Genomic DNA, 9,577 nt, shown 5'->3' with positions numbered 1-9,577 from the left:
TGTTGCTGTTGTTGCTGTTGCTGCTGGTTCATAAGATGTTGATGCAGATTTTGTTGCTGTTGTTGCTGTTGTTGTTGCTGCTGCTGCTGCTGTTGATCGGTCTGGACAGTGTTCAGACCGGAGGGCCACCAGGCGGCACCGCCAGAGGCATCCTCTCGATTACCCGGGCTCGCAGTCCCCCAGCCACCGGGCCACGCGGTGGTGCTCCGACATATCGTACACGCGACGTACGTCCGTACGTCCGTCAGCGCGTCCTCAGCCTCTCGTTTTACTCGCCGGTGATACAACACCAGCGAGGGAAAAGAAGAATTCACGAAGGAATTGCTCACCCGCGCGCGCGCACGCACACATGCACGCGCTAGAGTTCCCTTTCTCTTTCCTCTCTCCCTCCCTCCAACCGTCCGTCCTTCTTTCTTTCTCGCTGTGCGCGTCTTTCTCTCTTCCTCCCTTTCTCTATCTCTATCTCTCTCTCTCTCTAATACTCACACGCACACGCGCGCGCTCGCACGCTCATATAACTCGGTAACATCCCGCGTGCACGCACAGCGCACACAGACGGCGAGCTCTATATTGTTCCTTCTCTCTCTTCCTCTCTCGTTTTCTCGCTCGCTCGCGCACATACACCGGAGAATCCGTCTCACATTCGCACACTCGCGAGAACTCGCTGGTACGAACGCTTAGACGTCGGACAGGAGAGGAAAGACTCGCACCACACACGCATGCGATTCAAACGCGTTCTCACTGTCACACAGCACTGCCCGCGTTTAACCGCGGCCGACGCGGCGACGGTTGAACACCGCGCTACGAGAAGAACACCGATCACTGTAACGCTCGTACTCGCCCGTGCTCGCTTACTCGCATCGCGAACGCAGGCGGAACGATGTTTTCCCCCGTCCTTTTCTTTTTCCGTTTTTTTTCTTCACGCGTAACAAGCGCGTAGAACACGCCGCGGCGCGCTTAGCTTCACAGTTTCCCGTGAATATACGTATGTACGTACGTTATACTTGGGATGCGGTCTACTCGACGCTACGCTCGACCGTTCGTTAGCTCCGTGAGTAGGTACGGCGGCGGGCAGAGGAGGCGAGCGGGCGGGTGAGTAGGGGAGGGCGCTCTCTCTCTCCCCCTCTAGCTCTTTCTTTTTCCCTCTGCTTCCCCACCATCGACGACGAGGAGCAACGACGTCGAACGCTCACGCCGCTTCGTCTCTCTTTCTCTCACGCCTTCTTTTTCTCTCTCTCTCTCTCTCTCTTCCTTGCTTTCTCTCTCACTCTATCTTTTTCTTCGTCTCTTTGTCTTTATTTAACCCACCAGTCCTGTCTTGCTTTCTCTCTCCACCGTACACCGTCCCGCGGCGAAACTCGCTTATTCGACGGTGGTTCCTTCTTCCAGCGGCGGCGGTGGCGGCGACGGCGGCGCCGACGCAAGGATACGGGTGTACACACCGCGTCCTTGATACAATGTCGGGGAGCAGCAGCAGCAGCAGCAACAGCAACGCAACAGCGTTTTCCGACGACGAACTCTGCGGCGCCTAAGCGTGACGCGGGAGACGCGTCACGCGCGTCCGCGGGACGCCGGTGTTCCTGTTCAGCGCGTTATAAACACGCACACACGGCTCCGCGCGACTCGGCTTGATTTGGTTTGGTTTGGTTCGGTTCGGTTCGGTTTGGCGGGACGCGACGCAACGCGAAGCAAAGCGACGCCGGCACATCCGATGAGCACGCCGCTAACGATGACGATGGTGGCGATAGAGTAGTGGTATTAGTAGTAACAGCGACTTAGTAGTAGAGTAGTAATAGTAGAGTAGTAGTGGTAGTAATAGTAGTATAGTAGTAGTAGTAGTAGTAGTAGCAGAGTATTAGTGTAGCAATAGCTTTTTCACATTGGAGAAGCGTACGCGCGCGCGAGACTCGCTTCTCTCTCGCCTCTACCGAGTCACTACACGCGACGTCGCACACACAGAGGGCGAACCTGGCGAGGAGAACGGACCGCTTGGACGCGCTCATACGATCTCTCTTCCTCTCTTTCCTCGTCTATCTGTCTATCTTTCTTTCAATCACTCCCTCTCTGTCTTTTCCCTATCGTTCTCCCCACGCCCCTCTGCCGGGTGTCTCGTTCGCTCTCTGTCCTTCTTTCTCTCTCCCTCCTTCTCTGTTTATATATATATATGTTTCTCTCTCTTTCTTTCTCATTCTCACTCTCTCACACTCGTGCTAGTTCAGCCTTCCTTCCAGCGGACGCCGGCAAACTCTCGCGACGTTGCCAAGCACGCTTTCACCCGCCCGCTCACAAAGGAGAACCTAAGCGTACCGGCCAATCGAACGGCGTTATACCGCCGGTGGGGATGGCGGGAGTCTACTGCCGTCGCGCTACAGGCAACGTTGCTTTCTCCTCTTCCGTTCTCTCTCCGTTCGTAGAGAATTCGAGAGCCGCGCGCGCGACTCGCCGTACGGTCCCTCAGTAAGATACGAGCGGAGGGGAAGGGGGCAAACGCGAGGCGCAGAAACGACTGCGAACCCTTCTCTACCCTTGAAACTCGAGGTCAACTTTTAGGCAGAGAAAGAGAAGCATGCGGAAAGAGAAGGAAAAAAAGAGACACATCTATCGCGACCGACTGGCTGACTCCTCGTCGTCGTCGTCATTGCATGCTCTTTCTTCTGTTGCCTCTCTCTCTTCTCTTTTTTCTTCTTAGTTTCGCTACGCTGCTACGCTCTCGCTAGCTCGCTGGAATTTGCCCCACATCGGACGCTTCCTACTTTTCGCGACTGCCGCTTTACGTCCTTTTTCCGCTCGTAACGTGAACGCGCGACGAGGACGAGGACGAGGACGAGGACGAGGACGTGGACGTGGACGCGCGCCCGCTATCATTACCGACCGGCGACGACCGGGTCGCTCTCTTTGTCGGTCGATACGGAAGAACCTTCGGGTAGCGATGAAATTTCACGTTCCACGGTGAAATGTGTCCCGAGAATCGACTACGCGAAATTCGGTTCACGCTTCATGTGATGATTCAAAGCCGAATTTACGTATACCATGACTAGACGTCATTACACGAAAGAAATACCTTTACAATAAGCACCGAGAATAATAACGTCTCTGTCATAATCATGTTTTTTTTAAATCACCGCTTCAAACGGCTCGTTCAATACCGGTCGAAATTCCTTTCTCGTTCAAATATCTCGAACTAGTTGGTTTTTAGTAGAGAATGTATTATTGCGATTCAAGGGCCCTACAATTGGTTTTATCAATTCGCCGTGCTATTCGTTCAAGGATGCGCGCTAATTTTTTCGTCATATGTAACCCTCATTATCTCTTTATCGATACATAACCGCAGGAATGTAACGCTCACACTGCTCCCACAACGTGCAGTCCTCATGTTCTTTTTTTCTCGCGAGCGAAGTCGCGAATCGCGCAAATTCCGATTCGCTCGCGCGAACTTGATAAAAAAGCCGGCCGATCGACGCGCTTCAAGGGGAATGGCCGAAATTTTTCCCGATCCCTTCTTCCTCAGAGCGCGCTCGCGCTGCTACTTTCTTTTTTCCTCTTTCTTTCTACCTTTCTCTGTCTCCGATAGCGCGCCAGGAAGATGAAATGAAAATGTATATCGCGGGACCTGTGCGTCGGACCTGTCCTCCCCGTCTCTCTCCCGTTGCTCCGTGTTTCCTCCTCCTCCTCCTCCTCCTCCTTCTCTTTCTCCTCCTCCACCACCCACCTCTCTCTCTCCTCCCCCCTGATAACCCTTACCGTCGTGAGGCGGCGGGTAACCCGGCGCGCGAATCGAAGAGAGAGGAGAAGAGAACCGGGTCCGGGTCAATAAGACGCGCGAGCGAGAGAGACGAGGTAATCGAGGGAGACAGAGGCAGTGGAGAGGTAGCTGCGTTGTTGAGGTTAGAGGGGAAAGGAAGAGGAGCAGGAGGAGGCGAGGGGAGTTGGGGTACGCGGGCACGAGAGAGATGAGAGAACTAGCGGCGCGAGAAAGACGAAGAGGGACAAAGCTATCGCGCATTCCCAGGGCCCAGCATTGGCAACCTAACGAACATGTACGTGTGGAACGTATGAAAACGTTGAAATTAGCGTACTTTTAACGGAACAAAATGGGAGAATGAATCGAAGAAAACGTGAAATATACGAAAAGGAAAACGTTGAAAGCCAAAAGAGCACGGAATAGAAGAAGAGCCGGATGAGAGATTCAAGTTTCCCAATCATGTTGGTATGGCCCAACGACGACGGCCCGAACCGGACCGGCCGATTCCACACGGATATACCTCTACATTGCGTTCGAAATACGCTGAGCACACGGCTTCGAAAATACAAAATGTTCGATTCGAAACGTGACTTCAAGAGATCGAATATTCAATCATCCAACGAATTACGTCCAATGAGACTCTTGCCAGACTTTGCGAGCTTCAAAAATTGTTCTTTTTAACGTTGCAGCGAGATTTTATCTCATTTGAAATATATCCGCGTTCAAGTTTTGTCTCGATCCTGGGGTAAATCGAAATAAGACTTTCCTACAGCTTATAATTTTCTTACGCAAGCCTCGGTATCGCTGTTTGGATTCCAAAAGATCTCCGATCCGTTAGGTAAACGAGGGAAAGGGCGCTTTACGCTCGTTCCGATTCCCACGTTTTGACATAAGCGTTGAAATACATTGCGTGCATTTACTTACTTTTTCGATATGTGTATCATAATTCTTTATCTAATACAATGCGCTCGCGGGCAGCTACGCGGGACAGAAACAATGGTGTCACAACAGCGGGAACCCTTCGAGTCGCACCATCTGCCCTTTCGAGGGCTTCAAATCGCGCCATGTGGCGATACAATTGTCGCGCCCCGTCGACGTGCCTTTTACCGGACAGTTGAAACAAAAAGAGCCGATGTATATAAATATGTCGACCGAGGTAAAGTTTGATTATCGGCACATTTCGACGTGTTTACGAATTATATAAACACATTTTAAAAAAAGCTCAGATTTCTTTGCATACATTAACTTTCAAAATTCTTCAATTGCGCCGCAAAATCAGTTTTTTCGTCTTTTTAACAGAAATAACATTAAACAAAAAAAGACTGTTTTGCAAAATTCTATCAAAAAAAAAACACTATCATAAAAAACAATAACGTAAAAATAATTAAATTATTTTATATAAACTAATTAACTATGAAAATTTTTATGATAATCAAATACAAATAATGTATGTATAGTAATAATACTTATATATAATAATAGTTATATATTTTTATAAATATAAATATATTTTTTATTATAAGTTGCTTATTTAATACGCATTTATACTCAAGGCTATTTTTATTACTTCGTCCATAATATTAAAGATTTGTTTATTTTGCGACTAAAAAAACTCAATACAATTCTAATATGCTCTATTAATATTTCTTCAGAAATTATATATATTTCATCTTTATATGTTCATTATTTGGCTCTTATTTGTTTCAGCTTGCTTCGCAAAAATTGATGAGTTTGACTCATCATTAATTTAGTAAATACGTATACAAAATTCCAGGATTCATTTATCGAATAATATCACGTATCAAGACTATCTTCAATTAAGTTTTTCAATAAAAACTGCGGATAGCTATTAATATAGAATAGACTGCTTCACTGATAGAAAACCTCTAATTAGAAAACAATATCTCTGATTCTATTTAATTCTCAAGATCAAGTGTTCCGCACGAAATTATAACAATTTGATAAAACTCAATAATCCCGATGTGATTCACCCAAGGAGACTTTTGGACAAAAATTTCGCGCAATCAAAAGAAACAAATCATAATCGCGCGTTTATTCGTAGCACACCGATGATGTAACTCTTAGATAACTCATAACTCTAGCTCGTAATTCTTAGCGTGCACAACGGAAAGCCGATTATCCGAAACGAACACGAAGGTGTGGGGGATCGAGGGGCATGTGGGGAGAGGTGCGATTTGTTCCAACCGAGCGCTTTTACGGATAATCGATCGAAGAGATGTTGTGCATCGAATAAAGAAAAAAAAAAATGTTTGCGGCTGTGTGTTTTCCTTTGGACATGGACTATAGTCAATGTGTAAGTATATAGGCGAGTTTAAGCTTCGTTAAAGCTCCGTGAGTGCTCGCGAGGCTTGAAACACCATGGGGCGCAACGTTATGATACACGACGCTCGTTTATACACAGGGTGTCCCGAGGAACACTCGAGATTCCTATTGGGAACCGGAAAAGAAACATGTGTGATTGTAGAAGTGGCACAAGTCATAAATCAAGTAAACGAAACTTAATTCTTCAATTATATTGCACACCATTAATAGCGCTAGTTCTTAGTTGGCCTTTCTCTCTCACTTATTGTTTACATCTCAAGAGCCTTTGTACTTATTTAATTCTTCTTACATTGTATAGAATATATAACTCGCCTATATACTTGCTATCCCGTTTATAAAAACATTATAATTAGTCAAATCAAAATTAATACAAGTCTACAAATTTGTAAAAATATAATTATGTTTCGCACAATTAAAAATGTGTAAAAAAAATGTTTAAAATATTAAATTATTAATAAATTTATTGTGGAATAAATTTTGTATATTTATATTTTCAACTTTGTTTCTCTTGAATACTACGTATTTAACCGTTCAAATATGATTACTATCAATTGTATCATAATCTTAATAAGCTAAAGTAGATTATATGACGTCATTAGTCGATCAGAGCCAAATTCCCATTGAAGTCGAAAACTCTATTGATTTTGAATATTTACTGATGATACGACATCACTATTAAATGTCATAAGATTAACGCTATTTTTTGTACACTTGTACTATTCTATATTTTCTACGTTATAGACGCGAAAAAACACTCGGTGAAATCTGAACTTGTTGCGGAATTACACATTGTTGCTGCACCGGTTTTAGTTCCCGAATATCGCGCGTCCATCCGGATATCCATCGATCGCGCGTTTTTCGTGCGAGGGACCTGCTCCTTTTAGCTGCACTACATTGCACCTTTTGCAATCAAAATAGAAAAAGATTTATGTAAAAATATGCAAGATAATTAATTACAGTCTTGATCGTAGTCTTGATCGTAGTCTAATGATTTAATAAACAAATTAGAAATAAAAAATTAGAAATTAATGATCGTTTTGTCCTTTGTTTTACCGACATTCACATTCACATTAAAATTAAATTATCGGTCGGACGTTCAAAATGTTTTAGAATCGTCAATTCCATTAATGCCATTTTAATATGATACGCTCGCCAATAATAATGTGACTGAACTTATGCAGGGTCGTACACACATAATTGAATATCAAAGATGGACGAAAATTGAAACAAAATACAAGGAGTATAGCTAAAAGGAGGAAAAAAAAATGAAGAAACACGGACCATGTGTATCGTATGGCAACAGGAAGTATCTACCCACGAGAAGCGGTGTCGAACGACGACTAGCGGACCGAATAAAAAGACGTCAAGCGAATCGACTGACGACACGCTCGCTTTTGGCATCTTCGTCGTCGTTACCGCGCACTTAAATCGCATGTTCAAACTCATAATTACACTCGAATAAAAAAAAACGACGTTTAAATAAATAAAATAGATATATTGTAAACCTTGTCCTCCTCCTTCACCTCCTCCGCTCCTTTTCGTATCGCGACAGAACGTGAATATGGCACGACAACGGATTACAACCATGTTGGTTGCGATACGTCGTCGCTCACAACAATGTGACGCGCAATATAACAAGTCTGGACGCACCTTTACGCTACGCCGCGCTTCGCGCGCGCAAGATGCATCGTCGGTAGGAGAAATGCTTATGTGTAAACACTTTTCTTTCTCTGTCTCACTCCTCTCTCTCTCTCTCTCTCTCTGTTATTCTATCTCGCCCTCCGTTCGTCTCCCGCCAACTCCTCGGTCGTTCGCTCGCGAGCATCGCGATCTATTTCGCTGGCAATAACGAACGCGTTACGAATACACGCCGAGAAAAATAATCCGAGCGACGGGTGCGGGAGGAGAGGAAGTAGGAGAGAAAGAGACAGAAATAGAAGATGTCACGATCTTCTCCGAGGTTCCCGAGAGATCAGCTCACTCGCTCGCTCGCTCATTCGCTCATTCTTGACAGCTTTCGAGAGATTCGGAAGCGGGAAGATGACTTGGCAGCGCGTCCCATATACCGCGCCATGCACGGTGGGAACGATGACACAGAGTGCAATTGATTTTTCGACTACGGCCACATTATCATCCTCGGAGAGGTCCGATTGCCGCGATGCAACGCACGACATGAGCGCGAGCAACGCAAAACTTGAGATGTGCACGCGCGCATAAGGCCTGACGTCAACACATCGTTGACGCGGCGGAGCGAGCGAGTGAGCGAGCGAGCGGTGGCGGCTACGGCGATCGCGGCCGCGGCCGCGACAGCGAGCGTCTCCACGATACGATCCGCGTCGTCGAGGCTCGCCGTGTCGTTCATTCGTCCATTCGTCGCACGGTATCTCAATAACGCGCGACGAGACGACACAACGACGAGGCGTACGCGCACGACGCGTCCGCCCGGGCAGCCATTTGCTGCCGTGTGCTGACGGTAGTACGGAAATAAAAGGTATACGTACGAAGAACGCAGCACGGTAGCGGCCTACGGCCAGCGGACACGCTCGCGTTGGGCGGGTCCGACGGTCCGTACGTACGCGCGGAGCATCCACGCGGCGTCCCGCGGATCTGTCAACGCGGCCCGCGAAAAATATTTGGATTTTTCTTACCTGGAACGGGATCCGCTACGGCTAAAAGGATTCTTCAGCTTCGAATATCGCGACCCCACGCCACTCGTGCGGCATACGGCCACTGTACGGGGAAAATCTCCCATTACCATTGGCTTATTTCAGATAAGCCGCAAAAAGTAAGCCAATCAGCGCCGACCTTTTATGTTTTGGTGCGTTTCTTTTTGCCCCCCACCAAATAAAATGTCGGCCGGTCGAAAGGGCGGGAAAATGCGTGCGGGCAAAGCCGATCGTTCGACGGCGAACGCGGCCACGCCGATCGTCGCCGCGATCGTCTTATCCAAGTACAGCCGATCGAACGGCCGATACCGTACGCCGTCGTTTGTTTTGTTCGACAATGGATCTTCGCGGCCGTCTATGCGTGATTGTAGAGGTTAGGCATCGTTTCTATCGTAGGTGGCGCCAAATGACAACGAAGCGACGCGGCGCGGCACGGCGATTTCACGCAGGATCGCCAACATTGCGCGGAAAAATCTACGAGGAAAACTCGCATCTCCACTCTTTCTTCCTCGCAGTCTAGATGAAAAAAAAAAAAAAACACCTGTTTCGAAGCGGAGAATTTTCATTCGTAATAAAGCAAAAATGTTTAGACGACTATATTATATAAAAGGAAAATGATTTCATCCAATTTTTCTTTTCTCAGAACAAAATTTTTTTTTTTAAATTCAATAAGAAAAAATCGAATTGATAAAACTTGTAAATAGGTTTTATGTATATGTACGTTTCTTAAGTTACATTGATCATTTCAATCGGCATTTTTGATTCAACAAAATGATCAAAAATTAATTTTTATATAAATGGGGAACATGTCAATACACCAAAATGA

General features: G+C 46.4%; 1 protein-coding gene, 1 long non-coding RNA gene and 1 pseudogene across 4 annotated transcripts in view; 1 reads left to right on the top strand and 2 right to left on the bottom strand.

Annotated features, from left to right (window-relative positions):
• LOC112553096 (uncharacterized) overlaps positions 1 to 4,648 on the bottom strand; it is a 5,017-nt pseudogene extending 369 nt beyond the window's left edge.
• Positions 1 to 8,875, bottom strand: part of LOC105434110 (high mobility group protein DSP1-like) — a 20,860-nt gene extending 11,985 nt beyond the window's left edge. The window contains exon 1 of one of the 3 annotated variants that reach the window (XM_089082966.1): positions 8,734 to 8,875. The gene's annotated coding sequence lies outside the window, so the exon portion shown is untranslated. Of the gene's footprint in view, positions 1 to 8,586; positions 8,609 to 8,733 lie in introns of those variants that run through there. The other 2 variants (XM_089082965.1, XM_089082967.1) reach the window with 2 other exon arrangements.
• LOC148934982 (uncharacterized) lies at positions 5,441 to 7,359 on the top strand. The gene is made up of 2 exons (XR_016140798.1): positions 5,441 to 6,250; positions 7,267 to 7,359. It is a non-coding gene; the product is annotated as an uncharacterized LOC148934982 (long non-coding RNA).
• Positions 8,876 to 9,577: the final 702 nt, after the last annotated feature.

This window comes from Pogonomyrmex barbatus, unplaced genomic scaffold, assembly GCF_055798465.1.
Source record: "Pogonomyrmex barbatus isolate J1 unplaced genomic scaffold, ASM5579846v1 scaffold7, whole genome shotgun sequence".
Lineage (NCBI taxonomy): Eukaryota > Metazoa > Arthropoda > Insecta > Hymenoptera > Formicidae > Pogonomyrmex > Pogonomyrmex barbatus.
This window is presented reverse-complemented; position numbering and strand designations above follow the sequence as displayed.